We start from the raw sequence: 5,257 nt of genomic DNA on the forward strand, positions 1-5,257 counted from the left end.
GGGAACTCCAACTTTTGGAGTTGATCTTGAAGTAGTCTCAGTATCTGTTAGTACTGGTTGGACCAGCCTGCCCAGGTAAGTGTTCCCTCATATTTATTTTGGTTCAAATAATGTTGGAAATCAATTGTTAATGTGTTTTTTCTGCTATATTAAGCTAACAACATTAAAACTGTATCATGTGTTTTTTGCTTCAGAAGGTTGAGTAAATCCTTCCCTTGAAAAATGTCAGTATTTCTCCCTAACTACTTAATGTCTTAACTATAGCTTTAATCACATATGTGACCGAGTGATATTTAATTTTTTTATGTAAACAAGATAATTATTAAGAGAGTAACTGCTAATTTGATATCTAAGATCACCACTTGAATCAGTCCACCAGATAGCTCAGCAGGTTGGGTGAAGAGTTGTCACTCAGGAAACCCAAGTTCAATCCCAGGATGTGCAAACTATTTAATATATTGTGACTCAAAATTAAAAATTTTAAGTTTGCTTGACTTTTATGTGAGTTAGAAAAACTGAAAATTGAAAGTAAGACAAACTTAAAAGCATAACTGAAAATGCTGAGTTTAAGTGCTCAACTTAAAATTCTCGTGAAGTTCGTTGCCTCACAATTTTGAGTTTGCCCAACTTTTTTTTTTTTACAGTGTGGCTGGTTGTCTGATTACAGTCATTATTTTATTTCTCTACAACAACAAGCTTCTTCTGATGTTTACACTAAAGGGAGCGCTCTGGGAACTGCTTTGTTTTTTCCTGTTTGTCATTGTTCGATTACCCATCATCTCTCTGTTTGAGGTAGGAGGCATTCCCGACTACTGGCGAACCTGGACAGGTCGCCAGTCTGCCCATGGAGCCGGAGCGATCAGCACCCTATGCTAGCCAGCCGCCCAGTGAACAGTTTAGCAAGCTCCGCCTCCCAGAGTCTGGCAGATCAAGCGAGTGTCGCCTCCCAGGGTCCCACTAAGCTAGCATACACCGCGGCACAGGCAGCCGTTTCTGAGTAGCGGAGCTTGCTGTGGTGGCTCGCCTCGGTTTGGTTGCCCAGTAGATGGAAACCTGCTGTGGGTGCTGTGCACTGGTGTCCCATTGCTATAGCTCAATGGATTTATGATGTTTTTCTTATTTTCATCAAAACAGAAATAACAATTTCTTCCAGTTTTATTTGTATTTTTCCCTCTAGCATAATGCGGGACAGAAATTTGTCAAACTGGACCACTGAGAGACGGAAGTAACGTTTAAAACGGTCCTCATCCAGGCGCAGTTCCTGCTGTAAAAGATGAAATTCACCTTACTGCGAGCGTCTCTGGAGGATCTGGTGAACCCAGACCTGGCGACGTGTTTCCTGGCACCTCTGTACAGCTCTCTAAAACAAATAGAGCTAAGCTACTCGCTCAACATCATCCATGTTTTCCACTGATGTGGTCAACAAATTAAGTTCTTTAGCGGTTGCTCCTCGGCAGGCGCGTCAAAATGATGAGCGGTAAATTTGACAGGTGTCAAAAGAGAGGCGGCAGACGTAAATTTGACGCACTAGCCGTGTTCGGTGTGCTCCACCTGGACACTCTGCTGAGCAGGTATGACCACAAAGGAAGGTGAAAGTCCTTCATCTGGATTATTCCTGCCAAATCTTTGATCTGAGGGGAGAGCTGTGTTTTTTTAGTTGGTGTTTTCTGGTAAACACTTTGGGTTCAATGACGGTCTTGTAGATCATCTCCTCCAAAGGAGAACAGTGGAATCGTCTGCTGGAGGGGCCGCTAATGAAAGTAGGCATGTCCAGAAGAAGATAGACATAGAAGTGAAGAAATGATAAGGGGAGAGTGACAGTTAGGATGAAGAGGAGGGAGACAGTAATCCCATATAATTCACTTAGTGTTGCGCTGAGGGAGCAGGACATTAAGAGGATTTGGGACATTCTCTAAATTAGATCAGCAAGAATAACAAACTGTGAGGAGCAGAAGAGCAAAGGGGCAAAGAGGTGGCACCACTGAGGGGCGGATAAGGCCAAGTGACCACATCCAGACAGGATAAACAAAGATGGATGCTCCGAACATCTGGGGCAGACGACTGACGAGTCAAAGTGTTCATGGGAACATTTAGGAAGAAAAGACGCTGGATCTTCTGATTTTTTCCTTCATCCAAACACCTCTGTAATCCAGACAACCTCCAACATTTCATTAAGCCTCAGCTTTAAACACTTTTACTATTGCTGAAATTAACGAGGTGTTAAGTTGTAATCTGCAGTAAAGCCCTCAGCAGAAGTGGATCCTGAGGTTGACAGCGCTGGTTGATCCATTCATGCGCTCATACTGATCCTGTTACTGTGACCAGCTGCGGATCACTCAAACCTGCTTATGGGATCCTGCAGCATTACATACCTTATTTAACCATTAATGTAAACCATCATGACATCAGAATCTGGTGTCTATGAAAACATCAACGTCCAGCAGGTCTTTATCTGGTTACATATCTGCAGCACATGATCATAGAAACACTGAACCAAAGGTCTGTGTGTGGATGTGTGAGTGTGTAGTGTCTGTGTGGATGTCTGTGGGGGTGTGACTGAGTATGTGTTGTGGGTCGGGGTGTGTGTGTGTGTGTGTGTGTATTGGTGTGTGTTTGTGTGTGTTTTTTCATGTATGTGTATGGGGGGGTGTGTTTGTGTTTGTGTGTGTCCATGTATGTGTGTGTATGTGTTGTTGTGTTTGTTTTTTTGTGTGTGTGTAGTGTTAGTGTGTCTATGTGTGAATGTGTCTATACAGTATTTATCTGTGTCTGTCTGTGTATTACTGGTATGTAAGTGTGTATGTCTATATGTGTCGCTGTGTGTAAGCATGTGTATCCATATGCGTCTATGTGTGTTCATTTTTGTCCTGATGGTCAGGATGGTTTTAGGATCAGGAATTGATTAAGAGGAAATTGTTCTGCAAGCCTGAAGGAGAAGATGCGAGGAGAAGCTGCAGGACGCGGCGTGGGGGGGCGGAGCCAGCTTGATTACAGCGTTCCTCCAGAGCGGGCCGGCCACCAGCTTGTTTGCAGAGGATTAGGGAGAGAGGAAAGACATGAATCATATTTCCGAGTGTGTGGTTCTCCGTCCATATGCTGCTGCAGGATTACGGCGGCACACGTCTGCACGTGTGCGCTTGTTCAACCGTCCACACCACACTCCTGTGACTGAACACACCTGGTCCTCACCATCAGCAGAGACTGAAGGTAGTAGGAGAAGAAGTGTTGGTGTAGTCCTCAAGAAGACCTCAGATCAGAAGACCACACACACTGATCATAATCTGGAGCTGCAGATAAGAGACGGACCAGTGAAAATAAAAAGTTTCCTCCAGCATTTGAACCTTTAACCGCTCCTCCAATGGAATGAACCAATGATCAGGTCCTCCAGCTTTGGGGGTGCTTGTTGTCAAAACAGGCTGTGAAACTTTTTTATGAGGTTCAAATCCCAGCTGTATCCTTCCTCTTTGTGCAACCATGTTCTGCTGTGCTTGAGTTTCTCCCAGAGTCCAAGACCAGGCTTTATTAAACCTTTTCTTGGACTGTGGAACTCCTACTGTTGTCAGCAGTGTAGATGAGCCTGTAGTTCTACATATGGATACGAAGTTCAGATATACCTTAAGCTGCTGCAGCAACACCTGGGACTGGACCAAACAGAAGATAGAGGGCATTGAGATGTAGAATAACCAGATGTTTCTGCAAGAATAGACTACTGAAAGCGTACAAGCTTTGATATTTCCAAAGACAACGTTGGTGAAGCTTTGATGCAGCTTCAATAAGGACGACCATCCTAAATTCCAGATATTCTGGGTTATTACATGACTCTACATGCCATCATTTGTTAGACCTTCACTTTGAACCAACAAGTTAATAACCCACCTTTCTTCTCAGCGAATCACAATCCTATCTTAGACTTTAAAATCACGAGTGCTTGTTTCTCTGCATTCTAGATGGTTCATTGGCTCTCCACCACCCTGTTCTCCACCTGAAGTGATAGTGTGACATGATATGGTCTGTAACTATCTAGAAACCATTTATCCATAGTCTGAGTTGTTGGGAGACATTATCAGCCCAGAGCCTAACTCACAAAGATTATGGATTTATTTCATGCATCACAAAAAATCTTTACTGACATTCCTACAACCTCTCCTTGTTGAAATAAACTGAAGGTTTGACTCTCAGAACCACCTTCCAGAAGAATTCTGCTGATCAAACTTCTGAGCCTGTTTGACAGACACTAGTAGAGTTTGGAGAAACTAGAGAAATATTCTCAAACATTTGAGAATACCTGAAGGAACTTAGATAGTGTATTCAGACTGGACCCACTTGGTCTGCATTACAGTGAACCAGAGTTCATTTCCCAAAATAATCCAGGACAAAGATTCGGTTTGAATATGGGCAAGCAAGTCCTGGTCCAGGACCAGAAACCGATCTCTGACCCATTTTTTTGAGGGGTATTGATTAATTTCCAATTGGACTGAACTTCGGTTTGCTACGAGATTCTTCAGTCTGAATACAATCTGGTTCAGGAGCGAAATAATTGGACCAAAATGGCCACCGCAGCTGGCGGTCATTAGAGGACAAATGTGGAACAGCAATGCAACAGCAACTCATTCAAATGTGATTGTAAAAACAACTTTTCACGTGATTAATTTTGCTTCTCACACTGTTTAACCAATAATCTATATGTCACAAACACCTATTTGCGTACCTCGTAGCCGTAGTGTCTCCAGTAACCTTCCTGCAGCATCCCTTCACCGTGCCAACGTAGCAGTAAAAGGGTTGTACCTGACCTTCGTTCAAAATTTTTCAGCAAAATAAAAAATTTGAATAGATGAACTTTCTTGACAAGTATATGCAAAGTGCAGTATCTCCACCTCTCTCTTTTTGTTTAAACCTGCCCCCTTAACTGCTGACCAATGAATGAAGAGATCTTTAGACACATGGTTTTGTTTACAAGCTTTGGTCCAGAACAGAAATGTCTGCTAGACCCCAGTCTGAATACAGACCAAACGCAAGGTCCAGGACTTGATCCGAAGCAAATTAAGTGGACTCAGTCTGGAACAAATCCCCTTTTCAGTCTGAATACACCGAGAAAAACTCTGACATCAAACAACGTTTGCACTTCAATTCTGAAAATTTGGAGGTTTTTCTCTATAGAGGGTTTTGATAGAGTCAAGAGATTAAAGTTGTGGTATTTTCTGACATTTCGCTTTGGCAGATATTGGGGTGTATTTGCGCTAGTGCTGTTGGGGGCTGT

The sequence above is a fragment of the Oryzias melastigma genome, linkage group LG13 (assembly GCF_002922805.2).
Source record: "Oryzias melastigma strain HK-1 linkage group LG13, ASM292280v2, whole genome shotgun sequence".
In the NCBI taxonomy this organism is placed as follows: Eukaryota; Metazoa; Chordata; class Actinopteri; order Beloniformes; family Adrianichthyidae; genus Oryzias; species Oryzias melastigma.